Below are 21,916 nucleotides of genomic sequence, written 5' to 3'. Positions count from 1 at the left end.
CACCCAGTGTCTCTCATTAGATGTGCCACCGGGGCATTGATTCTGTAGTGACCACAGCGTTACCCAGAGGCCACAGTCTCTTTGCTCTACAGGGGGTCAACAAGCGATTTGAGTTGGGGACCTGTCAGTGTGTAGACAATGCCAGGCCAGTCAGCAAAACGATGATGAAAAGAAAGGAGGATAGACGTCATATCTGTCTGGCTTCAGCGTCTCGTCAACATCCCCTTAACATGTGATTCATTCAACGTGTACATACAGTGGGTTCGAAATTACTGACACCCTGGATAAAGATGAGCAATAATGACTGTATAAAATAAACAATTTAAATACTGAGCTACAGTAGATTGTATGCTCAACAAACATGGGAAATTATATTATTTTATGCTAATACAAACAAAATCTCTTTCTCTGACCAATTCTATTGGTATAATTTAAAAACAAATGTGGCATACAATATAGCTCGGTATTTGAATTATTTATTTTATACAGTCATTATTGCTAATCTTAATCAAGGGTGTTAATAATTTTAGACCCCACTGTATAAGCCTATGATACTCCCTCTATATGACAAAAACATACAACCACACACAAACCCATACAAATTGTGTGGACATGTAAATTGGACAGAGAGAGGAACATATTTTTCTGTGTGGGTGGTTGTGTGTTTGTGTGTGTGTTTGATGTAGCAGTAGCTGACAGGCTGTGTCCATGGTGTCTGTGGCGTGTTCAGTCGTCATCGCACAAAAAGCATAGCAGCTGCTCAACACTAATTGTGTGCCTCAGGTGAGTTGGCAGCTGATGTTTTTTTCACCAGACACCTGAATAGTGAGAATACATTAGAGAAAAAACTCAAGCTTTTCAGATGCAGGGAAATGTCCTTTTGAGAAAAAAGAGCTAAAAAGAACCACAGAATTTATCTGGACTGGATGACCTTGAATATGAACAGTTTTCTCCAACACCATCATTAAGTTTGCCGAGTGGTAGGCCTGATCACCGACAACCATAAGACAGCCTATAGGGAGGAGATCAGAGACCTGGCAGAGTGGTGCCAGGATAACAACCTCTCCCGTGATCAAGACAAAGGAGATGATTGTGGACTACAGGAAAGGAGGACCGAGCACGCCCCCATTTTCATTGACGGGGCTGTAGTGGAGCTTCAAATTCCTTGGTGTCCACATCACCAAGGAACTATCATGGTCCAAACACACCAAGACAGTCGTGAAGAGGACACGACAACAATTATTCCCACTCAGGAGACTGAAAAGATTTGGCATTGGTCCTCAGATCCTCAAAAGGTTCTACAGCTGCACCATTGAGAGCATCCTGCCTGACTGGTTGCATCACCGCCAGGTATGGTAACTGCTCGGCCTCTGACAGCAAGGCACTACAGAGGGTAGTGCATACAGCCCAGTACATCACTGGGGCCAAGCTTCTTGCCATCCAGGACCTCTATACCAGGCGGTGTCAGAGGATGGCCCTAAAAATTCCAGCCACCCTAGTCATAGACTGTTCTCTCTACTAACACTGCAAGTGGTACCGGAGCGCCAAGTCTAAGTCCAAAAGGCTTCTTAACAGCTTCTACCCCAAGCCATAAGACTCCTGAACAGCTAATCAAATGGCTACCCAGACTATTTGCATTGTTTATTATCTATGAATAGTCACTTTACCTTGACCTACATGTACACGTTACCTCAATCCTCCCAACTAACCTGTGCCCCCATTTCAGTAAATACTTTCTTAACACTTATTTTCCTTAAAACTGCATTGTTGGTTAAGGGCTTGTAAGTAAGCATTTCACTGTAAAGTGAATATTTGATTTGATTTGATTTACTATACTGATAGTTGTGGTCTGTTTGTCTCTAGCCAACCATATTTTTATTTGAATTGTGTTACTCTACATGCTATAATTCTACTATGTTATATGTGTCACTCAGAGTATGCACAACACAGGAGATTGGTGGCACCTTAATTGGGGAGGACGGACTCGTGCTGCTGGCTGGAGTGGAGTATTTGGAATGGTATCAAATAGCAATCCATTTGTTCCATTCCAGCCATTATTATGAGCCGTCCTCCCCTCAGCAGCCTCCACTGGTGCACACAGACAGACACACATCCCATTCATATTATATCACACTCAAGCAAACACAGGCAAAAAAATATAGTGACCATTTAGCAGACCAATTTTCTGTAGCAAACAAATAAATTGAATCTGACAGAGCCATGTGCGTGGGAAGCAGAAATGGATAATTGCTTATTTGTTTTCAAATTACATAAAGTCAAATAAATGGCGTGCGGTAAAGACCATAATAGCTTTCTAATCGAGTTTGACCTCTTTTCCTGTGAGTGGACATAGGTGCCTGTCCTGTGTGTGTGTGTGTGTGTGTGTGTGTTTCTGTGCATGAGAGAGTTTAAGAGACTGTGAGGGAGTAATACGGTTCTGCGTTTGCTCCCCTGCTGCACTGTGGCGGGCGATGACATGGCCCGCCGGACTTTCTCCATTAGAACGCACTGACCTAATGTAATAACCATCCAGAGCTGACTCCTCCCAGACTGTGGGTACTTTATCACAGATGATAAACCCTGTTCTGGTAAGTACAGCCAGGAGGGAGGGAGTGTGGCCAGGGGGCGTGGTAGTTATAGGGTGACCAGGGGAGCAAAGGAAGACCGAGGAGGACAGTCGTGGGGCCATCCGTCCCCGTTTCTCTCTTCTCCCTATGAGATAATTCTGCTTCGGTTGTCAGGAAAATTGTCAGGGAGTGGGAGAGAAAAAAATAGGATCAAGTTGAGAAGGCTCCAAACTGCGAGGCCGTGCTCAGGCAGCAAAAGGGAACATTTCCTGGAGGAGAGGAGGAAAAGAAGAAAGGCAAAAAAGATCGGAGACAAAGGAGTTATTTTTAGACCAGCCGTCATGACTATGCTGGACGTTTTACACAAGAGGCTTAACATACACATAGCTCTTCGCAGTGTGTGAACAGCACCAGGCACACACTCTCTTGACCATATTTGGAATTATGTGCGAGCTCGATGTGACGTGCTGAGATTGTGTGCTTTGAGTGGGGTGAGAGTGTGAGTTGGGGGAGGTGGGTTTAGCAAGGTACTGTAGTTTATCCAATACATTCCAAAGGCAAGTTGGTAGTTCACCTAAGCTCCAAAATGAAAAGTTCAGCTGGCAACACTGGGCCATATCTTATGGTAACATGAGATCCAAGAAAGTAACTCTAAAAGTATTTCATCAACATCAAAATATATTTTATGGGAAAGTCTGAGTTACCATGTCATCACTTTCTCAAAAAACGAATCTTTCACCCATTTTTAATAATCAAAAGAGTAACAAAACATTTCTGCAGCATTGAAGGTCCCCAAGGACACAGTGGCCTCCATCATTCTTAAAAGGAAGAAGATTGGAACCACAAAGACCCATCCTAGAGTTGGTTTCCCGGTCTCTGAATGTCCTTGTGTGGCCCAGCCACAGCCCGGACTTGAACATCTCTGGAGAGACCTGAAAATAGCTGTGCAGCAACGCAGAGAAGAATGGGGAAAGTCACCCAAAGACAGGTGTGCCAAGCTTTATGCATCATACCCAAGAAGACTCAAGACTGTAATTGCTGCCAAATGTGTTTCAACAAAGTACTGAGTAGAGGTCGACCATTTATGATTTTTCAACGCCGATACCGATACCGATTATTGGAGGACAAATAAAGTCGATACCGATTAATCCGACTATTTAAAAAAAAAAAGTAATAATGACAATTACAACAATACTGAATGAACACTAATTTTAACTTAATATAATACATCAATAAAATCAATTTAGCCTCAAATAAATAATGAAACATGTTCAATTTGGTTTAAATATTGCAAAAACAAAGTGTTGAGTGAATGAAGAGCTGCTGGCAAAATGCACCAAAGTGCTGTTTGAATGAATGCTTACGAGCCTGCTGCTGCCTACTACCGCTCAGTCAGACTGCTCTATCAAATCATAGACTTAATTATAACATAATAACACACAGAAATGCGAGCCTTTGGTCATTAATATGGTTGAATCCGGAAACTATCATCTCGAAAGCAAGATGTTTATTCTTTCAGTGAAATACGGAACCTTTCTGTATTTTATCTAACGGGTGGCATCTAAATATTCCTGTTACATTGCACAACCTTCAATGTTATGTCATAATTACGTCAAATTCTGGCAAATTAGTTCGCAATGAGCCAGGTGGCCCAAACTGTTGCATATACCCTGACTTTGCGTGCAATGAACGCAAGAGAAGTGACACAATTTCACCTGGTTAATATTGCCTGCTAACCTGGATTTCTTTTAGCTAAATATGCAGGTTTAAAAATATATACTTCTGTGTATTGATTTTAAGAAAGACATTGGTGTTTATGGCATTGGTGTTTATAACTAGTGATTATGATTGATTAAGTTTAATGCTAGCTAGCAACTTACCTTGGCTTCTTACTGCATTCGCATAACAGGTGGGCTCCTTGTGAGGCAGGTGGTTAGAGTCCGTTCTGCCCCTGAACAAGGCAGTTAACCCACCATTCCTAGGCCGTCATTGAAAATAAGAATGTGTTCTTAACTGACTTGCCTAGTTAAACAAAGATTAGATAAATGTGTAAAAAAATAAAATAATAATAATAAAATTGGCAAAATCGGTGTCCAAAATTACCGATTTCTGATTGTTATGGAAACTTGAAATCGGCCCTAATTAATCGGCCATTCCGATTAATCGGTCAACCTCTAGTACTGAGTAAAGGGTCTGAATACTTATGTAAATGTGATATTTCAGATTTAAAAAATAAATACATTTGCAAACACATTAAAAAAAACAGTTTGTAATAATGCAGTATTGTGTGTAGGTTGATGAGGGGGGAACAAAATCAATGTAATCAATTTTAGAATGATGTGGAAAAAGTCAAGGGGTCTGAATATTTTCGGAATGCACTGTATGTAGAGCAGTAAGATGCTGGACAGTGGCTGTTCTACTGCACATCCAGTCCCTGAGGCCATTACACCTCTGAGGTAAACTGCCTTTACATGACTGCTAAATGAGCTGTTAAATAATATCACACTCCTCATCCCCCCCAAGCAGACAGGGGATCTCTGCAAAGCCTGGACTTCTGGCGAGATGCAAAGTGTCTGGTGAGAGGTAGCATCACATCTATCTTACTGGGGATTCTGCCGTGAGGCACAGTGACAGAACGGTAGAACTTCTTAGTGCCAGACCAAAGCGTTTGCATAACTGCATCAAACCGTTCACACACACAAGGGAACATACGCACACACATGTGCACCCACCCCCACTCCTGACACACTGTCTCAACATATACCATTTTTACTTGTTTTACTGGGGGATTAACCCCAGTTAAAACTATGTAGATGGGCTCAGTTAAGTAAACAAACCGCTACATGGCTCTGTCGCCCTGGGTAGCTAGCTACTGAAATGTCATAGGGAAGGCTTTAGTGATAAATCTACCTCCCACTGCGCATTCTCATTTATCACAGAAAAACGGAGAACCGTGAGAACCATTCTGCATGGATCAGGAACTCACGTCCCACCAGTCTGTGCTCACTCAAAAAGTTAAATTACCTTCAATACAACTCAAAAACAGCCCCGGGCGAGACATTTTTCACATTATGTATGTGTATATTTTTAATTTAGTTGCTTTTTTTTAAGGTAGTGCCATTTGTCATAACACCTGTTTACTCTTGGTCCTTTCCCACCTTTTGTGCAATATGAGCCTACTTCCAAATGCTAATCAAGGTTAATGAGGTTATCTGAAGACTCCATTGATTCATAGAGAATTGTCTCATGTCTGATGAAGGTAGAGTCCTCTGTGTCACTTAGTTTACATCCTTTGAGACAGATGACACACTAGTAGATCTGGCAAGAGGCAATGCCTATTACCCACAAACAATGACCCTGCAGGACTGCAATCTAATACCATTGAACCATCGCCCGTTGTCACCTTTATGAGTCCACTTCATGTGGCATTGTTCAAACCTGCAAACCTCTCTGGCAATGCATGTAAAATAAGCTGTGTGTTTTGTGTTTTACCCAGTGTTGTGGCTGGCGAGTGGTGTTGTGTTCAAGAGTGAGGTAGGCAGGGACAGAGAGATGGTTCCAGGTGATGGGTTCTGACTCCTAAACTTGAACTATTGTTAATTATCAGGTATTCTATGGAATTATTGAGTGCCATAGTCTGATTTCTAAACCAGAAGATAATGGTTGTCTGTAGGAGGAATGTATATGGTGAAGACAATTAAACATAGAGTATATTGAGTAAAGAAAAGGGAGTCACATGGTTGCAGGCACTGATAAAGGTGGAGAAGGAACCATCAGGTCCTCATGACCTCAGGTCATGTCACATTAAGGGAGAAGGAACAGTGTATTGCCCGCATCACTTAACTTCCCGCCTAGCAATAAAGATGTAATGTTTAGAGAGAAGGAGGATAATACACCCAAATTGGGGTATATATACTTGCTGTGGGAAACATGTCTTTGTCTGATGTACGATCCTTTGAGTGAATGAACTTGGTTTGAGCTTTACTGATTGTCTGGGAGTTTTACTCGGTTAATTTAGAACCTAACACGAGAAATACATTGTGGTAAACCCAGGGCCAGGGAGGTGGTTCCAGGTAATACATTGTGGTAATCCCAGGGCCAGGGAGATGGTTCCAGGTAATACATTGTGGTAAACCCAGGGCCAGGGAGATGGTACCAGGTAATACATTGTGGTAAACCCAGGGCCAGGGAGGTGGTGCCAGGTAATACATTGTGGTAAACCCAGGGCCAGGGAGATGGTTCCAGGTAATACATTGTTGTAAATCCATTAAAAGAGCCATTGATATCTAATTATCTGATAGGAGGCCAGGACCCTGGAGGAGTTCAGAAATAATGGGATTGGCACAGTGTGTTTGTGTGTGTCCCGGCATGCAGCCACCAGGCTAAAGATAACCATGACCTTTCCCTCCCTCCCTTCCCTCTTTTCCTCCATCCCTCTGCCATTTCCTCTCCTCTACAGCCAGCAGGAGGGATGATGCTGTAATTAAGTGGATTGATTTGGATGTTAAAAGGAGGAGAAACAAATACTGGGGTTTGATGATTTATCGTGCTCCTGAGGTGTGCTTGAGAGAGAGAGAGAGAGAGAGAGAGAGAGAGAGAGAATTGGTGTTTGTAAGCAAGAGCTTGTGATTTGTAATACCACCTATGGAGATTTCTCCAATCTCCAGGTTTAGTCTGGTTGGTTAGATTAGCAGAACAGCCATTTTTAATGTCAATATGAAATAATTTGGGCAACAATTAAGTACCCTGCTGTGATTTTTTTCAATTACAACAAAAATATCTTCTTAGTAAAGAGCATTTTCTCAAGCGATAATTTGGCTAGGACTGACTGGAAGTGGTCTGAGTAGGGAGGGGAAAACTGAAAACTAGCTGTTATTGGCAGAGAGTTCAGAATATCTCTTTCTTATTGGGCTATTACCGTTTTTATTATCGCTTTGGAACTATTTTCACAAGTATATAGTGAATTTCAAAAACTCTTATTTCAAAACTCCAAACTGGTAACACTTATAACACAGCCAATCTTACATTCAAAACCTTTCATTTTGCATTAATTTGTTTGTAGACATCTTTTACCACACAACCATTGATCCAAAATATAGGTTTACTGTAAAATATAATGAGTAAATTGATTTAATCACCAAATATAATGAAATAGTCTCAATTTAGTTATTTTAACAATCAGTTAATCCAATAGCAAAGAAGAAACATTGCAATGGACTGAATATAACACTTCCATCATTTCAGTCCCATGTGTAATCAAAAGTATGATAATTGAAAGCATCTTTCACAATGTAATCATATTAAAGAAATTAAAGAAACATAATGTTTAGCAGGGACTACGTTGCATCAAGCCGGTCTTAAGCGTTTGGCCATAGGTTCTCATTGAAATCACAGTAAATTAAATTAAATTAAAAATTAAAATAAGACCATGGCACTAGCAACACCAGAGTTGGGGGTTTGATTCCCTCTGGGGTTACATACCAAAAGGTGTGGACTGTTGTTATTTTGGCTAAAAGTGTCTGCTACGTAAATAGCATGTATTACGGTACCACAGTACTGTATTGGCCAGTGTGATAGTTGCTGGTTGAAAATACAATCTACACAGGACCTTCTAATCAGCCTGTTTGCATGGGTGTGTCACACCCTGATCGGTTTCACCTGTCTTGTGCTTGTCTCCACCCCCCTCCAGGTGTCGCCCATTTTCCCCATTATCTCCTGCGCATCTATACCTGTGTTTTCTGTTTGTCTGTTGCCAGTTCGTCTTGTCTCGTCAAGTCTACCAGCGTGTTTTTTCCCATATTCCTGTTCGCTCCAGTCCATGTTTTCTATTTCTTCCAGTTTTGACCATTCTGCCTGCCCTGACCATGAGCCTGCCTGCCGTTCTGTACCTTACTGACTCTGCCCTGGATTACTGACCTCTGCTTGCCCTTGACCTGTTGTTTGCCTGCCCCCTGTTTGGTCAATAAACATCTGTGGTTCGAACTGTCTGCATCTGGTTCTTATCCTGAGTCGTGATAGGGCGGGAGATATCACCAGGTGGTAAATTGGTTAATAGACCAATAACCGCTAGTTTTAAGTTCCACCTCCCCAATCAGACTACTTCCAGACAGTCATTTTACAGTAAGGTACTTAATGTTTCTTTAGAAATTGAGGAAACATAATGTTTAGCAGGATCTACTTTGCATCAAGTAGGTCTTAAGCATTTGGCCATAGGTTCTCATTTACTCAAATCGTGGGACGTGCATGTATGTTGATGTGCATGTACACCCTGGCCCATCTACTGTTGCTAGCCCCAATTCTGACTTGTGCTCTGATATCTGCTTCACTGATTTCTGCGCTCGTAAAAGCCTGGGTTTTCTGCACGTAGCACTAGAAGCTTATTACCTAAAATGGATCAATTGAAAGTGTGGGTTCACAGCTCCAATCCAGATGTGTTGGTCATTACTGAGACGTGGTTAAGAAAGAGTGTTTTGAACACTGATGTTAACCTTTCTGGTTATAACCTTTTTCGGCAAGACAGATCTTCCAAAGGTGGTGGAGTGGCAATCTTACCAAGGTTCACCTTCAGTGCTCGGTTGTCTCCACCAAGTCTGTCCCCAAACAATTTGATTTGCTGGTTTTAAGCATTGAACATTCAAATAGCTCTTTGTTGACTGTTGCTGGATGCTATCGTCCTCCATAAGCACCGGCCTGTACTGTAGGTGCCCTAAACTCTCTCCTGGGCCTGTACACTAAGTCTGAATTTGTCCTGCTACGTGACCTAAACTGGCACATGCTTAAACCACCTGACAATGTCCTAAAGCAATGGGACCCTAAATATTTCTCAGATTATCACCAATCCCGCAAGGTATGACTCCAATCACCCAGAAAAGGCTACTCTCCTCAATGTTATCCTCACAAATAATCCTTATAGGTATCAGTCTGGTGTTTTCTGTAATGACCTTAGTGATCACTGTTTTACAGCCTGTGTTCGTAATGGCTGCTCAGTGAAATGATCAGTCCTGATTTGTCATAGACGCTTGGTAAAAACTTTAATGAGCAAGCCTTCCTTCATGAACTGACCTCTGTAAAATGGTATAGAATCATCTTGATCCCATCTTGATCATCTTGTTCTCTGTATTTTCAGTGGTTTTGTTAACAAACACGCCCCGATAAAGACAATTAGAATTTCAAACAGGTTCAGCCCCTGGTTCGACCGTGATCTTACAGAGTTACTCCACCTCAAGAATCGCATTTGGTGAAAGGCTCGGCACACACATACTCAAGCTGACTGGCTATTGTTCAGGCAAATGAGAAATAAGTGCACTCAGGCTATCCGGAAGGACAAAGTGAGTTACTGTAAGGAGCAGTTCTCTCTCTCTGGATCTAACCCCAAGAAGTTCTGGAAAACGGTTAAAGACCTGGAGAATAAACTCTCCTCACAGCTGCCCATGTCCCATACTGTTGATGATGTGGTTGTTACTGACAAGAAGCACATGGCTGAGCTCTTTAATCACCACTTCATTAAGTCAGGATTCCTATATGACTCAGCCATGCATCCTTGCCCATCCAACATTTCCTCATCTCCCACCTCTTCTTATGCGACTATCCCGATGCTTCTCCCACTATTTCCCCTGTCCCACTGCAAGGTTGCCCCTGCAGGAAGTCACTGAGTCCGAAATGCTAAAGAAGCTCCTTAAACTTGACCCCAAAAAAACATCTGGGTTTAGACCCTTTCTTCTTTAAGGTTGCTGCCCCTATTATCGCCAAGCCTATCCCAACCATTTTAACCTGTCTCTCCTTTCTGGGAAGGTTCCCATTGCTTGGAAGGCAGCCACAGTTCGTCCTTTATTTAAAGGGGGAGATCAAGCTGATCCTAACTGTTATAGACCTATTTATATTTTCCCCTGTTTATCAAAGTGTTGGAAAAACTTGTCAATAATCAACTGACTGGCTTTCTTGATGTCTATAGTATTCTCTCTGGTATGCAATCTGGTTTCCGCTCAGGTTCTGGATGTGTCACTACAACCTTAAAGATCCTCAATAATGTTACCATTGCCATTGATTCTAAGCAATATTGTGCTGCTGTTTTTATTGACTTGGCCAAAGCTTTTGATGCGGTAGACCATTCCATTCTTGTGGGCAGGCTAAGGAGTATTGGTGTCTCTGAGGGGTCTTTGGCCTGGTTTGCTAACTACCTCTCTCAAAGAGTGCAGTGTATAAAGACAGAACATCTGCTGTCTCAGCCACTGCCTGTCACTAAGGAGTACCCCAAGATTCGATCCTAGGCCCCACACTCTTACACTCTTACATGAACAACATAGCTCAGGCAGTAGGAAGCTCTTTCATCCATTTGTATGCAGATGATACAGTCTTATACTCAGCTGGCCTGTCCCCAGATTTTGTGTCAAATGCTCTACAACAAAGCTTCTTTTGTGTCCAACAAGCTTTCTCTACCCTTACCTTGTTCTGAACACCTCCAAAACAAAGGTCATGTGGTTTGGTAAGAAGAATGCCCCTCTTCCCACAGGTGTTTTTACTACCTCTAAGGGTTTAGAGCTTGAGGTTGTCACCTCATACAAGTACTTGGGCGTATGGCTAGATGGTGCACTGTCCTTCTCAGCACATATCAAAGCTGTAGGCTAAAGTTAAAACTATACTTGGTTTCCTCTATCGTAATAGCTCCTCTTTCACCTCAGCTGCCAAACTAACCCTGATTCAGATGACCATCTTTCCCATGCTAGATTATGGAGACATCATTTATAGATCGGCAGGTAAGGGCGCTCTCGAGCGGCTTGATATTCTTTACCATTTGGCCATCAGATTTGCCACCAATGCTCCTTATAGGTTAAAGGACACATCACTGCACTCTATACTCCTCTGTAAACTGGTCATCTCTGTATACCCATCGCAAGACCCACTGGTTGATGCTTATTTATTAAACCCTTTTAGGCCTCACACCCCCCCTATCTGAGATATCTACTGCAGCCCTCATCCTCCACATACAACACCCATTCTTCCAGTCACATTCTGTTAAAGGTCCTCAAAGCACACACATCCCTGGGTCACTCCTATTTTCAGTTCGCTGCAGCTAGCGACTGGAACGAGCTGCAACAAACACTCAAACTGGACAGTTTTATCTCAATCTCTTCATTCAAAGAGTCAATCATGGACACTCTTACTGACAGGAGTGGCTGCTTTGTGTGATGTATTGTTGTCTCTACCTTCTTGACCTTTGTGCTGTTGACTGTGCCCAAAAATGTTTGTACCATGTTTTGAGCTGCTACCATGTTGTGTTGCTACCAGGCTGTTGTTATGTTGTGTTGCTACCATGCTTTGTTGTCATTTGTTGCTGCCTTACTATGTTGTTGTCTTAGGTCTCTCTTTATGTAATGTTGTGTTGTCTCTCTTGTTTTGATGCGTGTTTTGTCCTATATTTATATTGTATTCATATTTATTTTTTTAATCCCAGGCCCCTGTCCCTGCAGGAGGACTTTTGCCTTTTGGTATCCGTCATTGTAAATAATAATTTGTTCTTAACTGACTTGCCTAGTTAAATTAAGGTTAAATAACTAAATAAATTGTTACCCAGAAACAATTTGATATTGATATATAATCGGCTGCATTTGGGCCTTTAAAAAATACTGTGAAGTTAAATCTTAAAAGTCATTATCATAGTTGTATCACATTTGAGTATATATCAACATTTTTATGTATCTATTTTACAGAGATACATTATCATTATGTTGTTCCCAAAATCAAACGTTTATGTGATTCTGACTGCTCATCAATTAAGAGGAGTCAGATTAAATAATAGTAAAACGTTTAACGAAACCAAAGAGAATCATATCAAAAGTAATGTGAGCATTGCATTGTGAAAGGCAATTACTTTAAATGAGCATGCATTGCAATGTGAAATGTATTTCTAGCTTTAACACTGATTATGTTTGGTGAAAAAGTTACAATGATTTTGTTGTTGTACTTAGTCAATTGAAAAGGTGCTTAGAGTTTTGAAGCAACTGCCTTTTTGATGATCTGTTTTGAGTTTTGTACTATATACTATATTTGAGTTTTGAAAAATATACATACTGTATAAAACACAGACAAATCAAGTTTTTGACTGAACTGGGCCCCCACCCCCTGCCAAATCTTTAATCTCTTAGTGATCCCTTCATGAGCCAATTCCTTTAGCGGGATCGATTTAACAACATCCAGTGAAATTGTAAAGCTCCAAATTCAAACTACAGAAATATCAATATTCAACATTCATGAAAATATAAGTGTAATACATCAAAATAGACTTAACTTCTGGTTAATCCAGCCGCTGTGTCACATTTCAAAAAGGCTTTACAGCGAAAGCAGACCATGCGATTATCTGAGGACAGCGCCCCGCATACATGCACATGAAAATAATTTTTCAACCAGGCAGGTGCGACACAAAAGTCAGAAATAACGATATAATACATTCCTTACCTTTGAAGATTTTCTTCTTTTTGCAATCCCAAATGTCTCAGTGACACAATGAATGGTTGTTTTGTTCGATAAATTCCTTCTTTATATCCCCAAAATGTCAATTTATTTGGCGCGTTTAATTCAGAAATACACCGGTTCCAACTCGCCCAACATGACTACAAAGTATCTAATAAATTACCTGTAAACTTGGTCCAAACATTTCAAACAATGTTCCTAATCCAACCTCAGGTATCCTAAAATGTAAATAATCGCTAAAATTTAAGACGGGATAATCTGTTTCCAATACCGGAGAAAAATAACACAGAGCGCGCTTCTGTTCACTCGTACCAAAATAGTAGGGACCTTCAGAGTGACACATGGGATGAATAGCACTACTTCTTCATTTCTCAAAAGAAAAACATTGGCCAAATTCTAAAGACTGTTGACATCTAGTGGAAGCCTTCGGAACTGCAAACAGGTTCCTAATAATAAGGGCATCCCATAGAAAAAATTGGACAATCCTATGACCACCATTTTTTTCCCCTGGATGTTTTGTCCTCGGATGTCAAAATACTGCACCCAGGCCTTAAGACATTTTTAAACCTATTGCAGCAGTGATTAGCACATTTGCCTACGAGCTGGGACCTGGGTTCGAAACCCACAAGGGGTGTTTGCTAATGTCGCTACAGTATGGAGCATACCATTTCACTTTCACAGTATTTTAAACAAAACTAACACAAATACATAGAATATTTGAATGTTCCAACTTGAAAGGTGAGTTGCAGTTTGCTGCAGTTGTGTTGGTTGGTGCTTCACCCGGAATGAACAGGGAACCCAATGCAGGTGCATTTCCTACTGATGGATTTGGGCGGAATGACTTAGGGCTTATGTTAATTTCAGTGATGCTGTTCACAGAATCATGGCTGGAGATGAAGACATCAGATAGGCTAATTATCTATCCTCGTCTTCGTTTGACTCACACTCCTCGCACTCAAAATCATTGGGTAAAAGCACGTCAGACGCAGGCAAATCGGTAGGCCCTGTTACACAAAATGTAACCTGATCTGCACTTTCACACCTTAAAAGGCTACCTTCAGCCGCTGCTCAATGCCATATAATCAATGTCACAAATCTAAGGAGGATGAAAAGGTCTGGGTCTTTGCTTGTCAAAAAAGATACACGTCAAATAACACTATTTGACGCATCAAATAAGCTTGTTCACCAATCAGGACCCAAATATGACTGCACGTCACAAAATAATTGACCACGTTCATACAATTTACGTATTTATTACACATTGATTACACTATCACTCGTATTTCATATGTCACAACAATTCACTGATACGTATGCTATGATGCTGGCAAAGTTTTGTCTTGCGCAGCTACCAGACCCACCTATGTAAAGCTAACCACAATAAGGATTAGCCACAATAGTGGAATTTGGGGTTTGCCTTCAAAATAAAGATTTTCAATTAAAGTCATGCAAATGAATAAAAATAGAGGAATCATGCCATAATGAAATAGCTCATGCTAAATGAGGTTGTAATAATCTTATATAAATTAAACAAAAGACAAGAATTTGTTAATTTCACAAAAATCTGTTGAAATCACACTGGATGTCAATTTATTTGACTTTAGAATTGTATTGGGAGCATACTAATCTCACTCTACAGCCTTACCTACAGATTGTGGATCAATTACATGGGGTATCAGTCTACTCAGTGACACCCCAAGAACATTAGTGTTATAGCTCTTATTGCAGGACTCTGAAACCACTGTGAATTGAGCCACAGTTATTGTACCAGTCAACCTACTATGTGTATTGAACACTATTCCCGAGGGAAAACAATACAACGTGGATGTTTTGGAGCCTGATAACTCTTGAGGAGGACTTTGGGAAAAAATCACTTGGGTACTGAGTAGACTGATACCCCATTTAATTGATCCCCAATTCTTAGGTAAGGCGGTATGAATGTTGATACGCACAATAGGCTGACTGGGAAGGTGATTTCCCACAGTCAAAATCCCGCAATAAGACATATGACTCTAATATTTGTTCTGTGGGCATCACTGAGTAGACTGATACCCCATTTCTTTGCTCCACATTCCAACACTCCAAACTTCTTTAACATTATCTATTCTAAATATGGCATGATTGCACCGATTGTAACCTTCTGCATCACTTTCAAGTAGGGACTTTTATTTTGAAGGCAAACCTCAAATTCCACTATTGTGGCTAATCCTTATTGTGGCTAGCTTCACAACACATAACCTGGTCCGGTCAGCCATACTAGCCAGATGAAGCTAGCCGGCTGCTTTTAACATTAGTTTGGGGCAAAAGTGTTAAGTAGCTGGACAGCTACTTATTTCAATAGGAGAACAACAGGTGGCTACCTAGTTAAATACTCAGAGGTGTGGACTCGAGTCAGACTTCAGTCACAAATATGATGACTTGCAACACACCAGTGACTCTTGACTTGACCTGACTTGATACCCTCCCCAAGCCCAAATATTTAAAATGATGCTATTTAAAAATGTGTGCAGTGCATAAACTCTTCATTTAACTGATAACAATTTGATTCGGACAGCAGCCAATCAAATTGTGCCAGCTGAGAAAAAGTTGTGCGTGACAGTGCAGAGGAACGTTGGAGGGTGAATTCCGATGTGGCAACCTAAATAGGATCCCCAATCAGAGACAACGATAAACAGCTGTCTCTAATTGGGAACCAATTCAGGCCACCATAGACCTACATTTTCCTAGACAATCCCAAAACCCCATAGATATACAAAAAAACCTAGACAAGGAAGGACACAAATACCACCCTTGTCACACCATGACCTAATCAAAATAATAAAGAAAACAAAGATAACTAAGATCAGGGCGTGACATTTGGATATAAAGACAACACTGTATGAACAAAAAACGGATTGCAACTTGCAAAACATGCGGGAAGAAAATTATTGACGGAGGTGCAACAATTTCCAACTTTGTTTGACATTTGAAGCCGAACAAAGAATGGTAAGTCATGGCTAATTTAGCCGACAGCTAATTTATATATTTTATTACATTACTAGTGTATCATGTAGGCTAGCGTGACGTTAAATCAATGAGCCTCCACACAGTCAGTCAGTGCGGGAACTTGATCATTGCACCCAAGATTGAGCTACAACTGGCTAGGCAGTTGGTAGCCTAAATCCTGCCTGATGTTCCTAAAACAAGGTTGGGCGATTGCGGTTGGGCGATTGTGTACAAGCCTACATCGCCCAATTGTGCCCCATAGTGATCCTCAATAATCAATCACTATTGGGGGGCGGGGTCTTTCTCATGGCTACCCATGTATTTCCATGGAAATATAACGTTTATTTGGAAAGTAATAAATATATAGATATTTTTAAAAGCATTCATGTTTTGTGTAAATGTAATATACTAACTATTACTCTTGTTAAAAATATGAAATGGTATTACATTTGGTGAAGAACACAATATGACTTGTTTAGGACTCTAAACTCAAAAAGACTTGACTTGATACTTGACGGTCTTGACTTGAGACTTGACTCGGACTTGCCTGTCTTGACTGGGGATTTGACTTGGGACTTGAGTGCTAGGACTTACTTGTGACTTGTAAAACAATGACTTGGTCCCACTTCTGCTAATACTTACTGTACTCACATGGATTCCTAAATCATTGCTAAGAATATTGAAAATGTCTGCAGTTTCCACTGTTCATTGTTTTCAGGCTGGTTTTATTGATGCTAACTAGATACCAAGCTAAAGCTAGCTAGATACTAGATGCAGAAGCTAAAGCTAGCTAGATGCTAATAACATCTATATAAAATATATTTGCAAACATTTGTGATCCTGCTCGTTTGATCCTGATCTAATTTCAAATGCTAACACAGACGTTTTTCCCGTTCGGTTGAACAAATAATGCCTTATTACCAAGGCAGTATCTTACTGCTTTGATAGTGATTGTAATGGTGGGCCTTGGCTTGCACGTGCAAATTCAGCACACAGCACACACAACATTCTATAATAGAATTGTGTTATTTGACGTGTATCTTTTTTGACACGCAAAGACCCAAACAGCGTTCCATATTCTTCATCAGTGTTGAGATCTCCTGGTGAGAGACTCCACCAACTTTTTTGTTCATCCTGTTCTCCGATATGAAAGTATATTATTCCAACGTCTACCTCTGCTTCTCTCTCTCTCTCTCTATCCATGTCTACACAGCCTAACTGCACATAAAATATGTGAGCAGGGGTTCTAACAGCACAGTAGTGAGAGGAGAGCAGTGTAGAGACCCAGCATATTCTACATCATCAACTGAAGTATATGCATCTGAAAGAAGTTTAAAGAATCTCCAGGACTTTAAAGCCCTTCATTTCCTATGAAAGGGTTGGGTGTTATTTTAGATTCCCTTTTATATCTCTGTATCTGACACTGTATTCGGAGTGTAACCACCCATGCATTGTCTGCACAGCCTGCTCCCTTGGCAGAACAGACCTATGCTGTAGGCTTACTGATGCAGGGCAATTAGTTGAACTGCTGGTCCTGTAACAGTTTACCTGTATGAAGGATGTATGAAGGAGTTCATAAGTAGTTTATACATGGTTCAGTGTTTGTATATAGACAGGTTATACATCTATAGTAAAGAAGATATAACACATTGGTTGACATTTTTCATTTAATTTCTGTCAGATAGCCTACACCCCTTTCCAGATGATTGATTAAAATAGTAGTTACTACACATCATCCAGGCAAAACATCAACAACATTTAGACTACAATAGTGACACACATACGCTAGATGTCCCAAGGGGACAATTGTCTCTCAATAATTCATTGTGGATAATACCTAAATATACTGTAGCTATCGGGCCTTGATCCTTCCTCTTCCATTACCTAAATGTCAGCCATTATACAGCTATTTGAGTCACACATACTATACAAACAGCATTGTAATCATGAAATTTTCACCATTCTTGTGTTGTATTCTAATTATCTTTACATGGAAAGAGCCATAATAAATGCAAGCGAAACAAGGACAGCTACGGAAGTATCACATCCTTCAGTTGTGGGCCCAGAGGCTTGCATAATTTTCAATAGCTTTAACCATCTCTCATTAATTGAGCTCCCTTCGAACCAGGCGATTCTGCCAATTTTATACACTTCAGGGCTACAAGAGAGGCATGATTGTATTTTGCCTTGGTGTTATCCATCCTCCATCTGTCTCTGTATTTGTGGGAAATGAAAAACTATTTCATATTCCACTTTCTGAACTCCTACACAGTATGTGTAATTTATAAATGAGAGAGAGAGGGAGAGAGAGATAGAGGGATGAATGTAAGTATGAAGGTAAGTATGAAGAATAAAAACATATATACTCTCCTGGGTATAACTGCGCTTCTCTTCTTCTATTGTAGAACTGCGCTTCTCTTCTCCTTCTATTGAGTAATAACTCCGACCGCCCTCGAAAATATTTGACAAGACATTGTATTGTTTTTAATTTTCCGCAGTTAAAATCAGGAAAGAAATGCCTACCTACCTCAAAGCAAAAGTTGAGGAGTAGAAAAATGTACAAACCTGGGAAAATAAACTCAATTTCTAACAGATTGACAGCACACAATAGCTGATTATATAAAAAACATACAGTACTGCACTATGTTTTGAATGTTAATACTCCCAAAAATGGGAGTATCAGGATGTTTGAATGAATGAGACGAAATAGTGAGTGATTTCAACCTCATTAATTCACGGCGTTACCATTTTTTTTCGTGAGCGAAAAGGGGTTGATTCTTTTGAAGCACGGCACTTGAATATGCTCATCAGATCTTTCTTTTTTTCTCGGATGTTCACATCTCCAACTAAATGAAGACAGACGGTTTCATTTATTTGCATAATTTATTTCCTATATTAATTTGTTATTCATAGGATATGGAGAATTGGCAGGCGTGTTTCCTTCTCTGTCGTCTGCAGATATCAGCACTTACAGCTCAAGTGCTTCGGAAGCATTTGAACTTCTTGATTGAATGACAGTTTGTTTTGGCTCTGTGTCAGAGGGAAGACGGCCTGGTTTGCTGTAACATTCGCTCTGTGGTGAAAGTAATTTTCCTATAAGCACTCTCAGTCTCTCACTATGACAAACGAGGAAAAGGTCAGAGCCTTTGTTGGGAAGGCCGAACCAGTAAGAGAGAGAGGTCACAATTCGCCCCGAGGCTAGAGACGAAGCACAACACCCCTCTCACCTACAGACAATGATGATAATGTAGTGACAGAGTTGATTGTCGTGAACCAACACACAACACAGGTAAAGTGGCTTACCACGGACACTCTTTAATTCCAGGGGTTGGAAGCAGGGAAATTATTCATTTCTGCAGCAGAGAATATGATTTTTTATGAATTTTATGAATATATGAAAAAATATGAATTTTAAAATTTGTATCTTCATTTAACTAGGCAAGTCAGTTAAGGAGAAATTCTTATTTTCAATGACCTAGGAACAGTGGGTTAACTGGTCTAGGAACAGTGGGTTAACTGCCTGTTCAGGGGCAGAATGACAGATTTGTACCTTGTCAGCTGGGGGATTTGAACTTGCAACCTTTACAAATACTAGTCCAACCCTCTAACCACTAGGCTACCCTGCCACCCCATTTTACTGGAGACCTGCAGGGTATGACTTAGACGTAGTGCTTCTGGGTGACAGGCCTAACTGCTAAGTGATGAGTTACATCCAGTCACTCTTGGTTGTGTTTACATAAAACAAATGATCTGTAGCCATCGGCCTTTAAGAAAATAAAGGACAACATTAGAGGTAATAATGCCCCTTAAGGTGGATGATTCTAACTTTTTCAATGTGTTGCCATCTTGGATCTGAAACCTCAATAAATACAAGTTATTTGGAATGAAAGTAGATTGTTGTACTTCCACTTAAAAACATAAACAAATGCACACAAACACACACACACACACACACACACACACACACAAAGACACACGCTACCTTCATCAAATCAAGCCAAGTCTCCATGGAAACTAGAGCTGACTGTTCAGCAGTGGAGAGCTTTAATCACTTGATAAGTACTGCAGATTGCGCTCTGGTCTGGCCAAATACAGCCAACGCTCAATCTGATATAAATATCAGGTAGTCTGGATTGGTAAAAAAACATGGAGACTGGAAAGGGTCAATTAAAACTGTTCTGGTCAAGTCTATATATCTAATACACATGACACAACCTCATAATTCACCCTGATTCATTTCATATTAAACCCTGTATTATGTGCTCTTAGAAGCCAAATGTAATAACATAGTAAACCATTATAATAAAAAGCTAACTGTCCTCTTTGAAATATATCTTAGAATCTATGCGAGGTGGCAAAAACGTTGTTCCGCTCAGCCAACCTTCAGGAATGAAAACAGTTATTTTTTAATCGATATTGACGCTACCTATTTGTCTGATTTAGAAGTACTAATGCATCATTAAGTGATTCATTATGAGGTGATCGTTTCAATAACTTCTGCTGATCAAGGAATTTTGAGAGGTTAATACAATGTATTACTTTGTTATCAATACTCTGAAGAATGTTGAGAGAGAAACGATTTCATGCATCCTCCCTGTTTGCCTTATCAAGTTAGCTATTCTACTTTGTAACTTACTTCTAGAATAAAGAGACAATTGAAAAAATTTATGTTCACAACAATTCAAAGCCAGCCAACCTTTTTCAGAGTTCAAACTAGCCTCCATTTATACTCAAAACTCTTGAAAGTAACACATACAGTCTATAACCATTATATACTGTGATAAGGCCAACCGTTGATGGATGGATACACAGAGACCATGTGGGCTGTATCTTTGTTTCAGAATGAAGCACATATACAGCTGTAAGATCTTACTTTGACCTGTGTTGTCACAGCAAAATAACCAACAGGATTTTAATGTTTAGTCCATAATGTTGCTTGAATGGTGGTTAGGCTATTAGCTAATTAAAATGAGATTGCATGAAAAGTAGAATACTGTTCATATAACCGTGTGTTAGTGTGGATTTTCAGTGAATGTACTGTGTGTACAGTACCAGTCAAAGGTTTGGACACACCTACTCATTCAAGAGTTTCTCTTAATTTTTACTATTTTCTACATTGGAGAATAATAGGGAAGACATACAAACTATGAAATGACACATATGGAATCATGTAGTAACCAAAAAAGTGTTATTATATATTTAATATTTTAGATTCTTCAAAGTAGCCACCCTTTGCCTTGATGACAGCTTTGCACACTCTTGGCATTCTCTCAACCAGCTTCACCTGGAATGCTTTCCAACAGTCTTGAAGGAGTTCCCACATATGCTGAGCACTTGTTGGCTGCTTTTTCTTCACTCTGCGGTCCAACTCATCCCAAAACGTTCTTCTTGTATTCTTCCAAGAGGGTGCAGCAGTAAGACGTGTTTGTTTTCATCCCATGTAAATATTCAGTCATTTTCGTTTTTGTTGTTGTGTACATTTCATTATATTTCAATGTGTTTTTTCCATTTTCAAATGAAATATTTCTTCTTGCAACCTGCCTCACCCAATGTGGTACGGATCTGCTATTTTCAAGACCTTAACTGGAACCTAACTGGAACCTCCATCAGGAGCTAGCCATCAGCAGCTTGCCAGCTAATTAGCTACTAGCTATTTAGTCATTGTTAGCCACTGCTAACGGCCTTTACCTGTAGCTCAGCCTTTACCTTTAGCTCTACCTTTAGCTCTAACTTTAGCTAATTTGATCACCCTGTTGCTGGAGAATTTTCCTGCAGTGCAGGACATTTAAAACTTGTAGTGCGTTTGAGGTTTGAAAAGGCTTCTGAAGTTTGTAATTTCCATTTTGAAATTGCAGACTTGATTTTACCTTACGATTTTTTTAATCAAACCCTACAAA

Source organism: Oncorhynchus tshawytscha, linkage group LG10 (assembly GCF_018296145.1).
Source record: "Oncorhynchus tshawytscha isolate Ot180627B linkage group LG10, Otsh_v2.0, whole genome shotgun sequence".
In the NCBI taxonomy this organism is placed as follows: domain Eukaryota; kingdom Metazoa; phylum Chordata; class Actinopteri; order Salmoniformes; family Salmonidae; genus Oncorhynchus; species Oncorhynchus tshawytscha.
Note: the sequence above shows the minus strand (reverse complement) of the source record.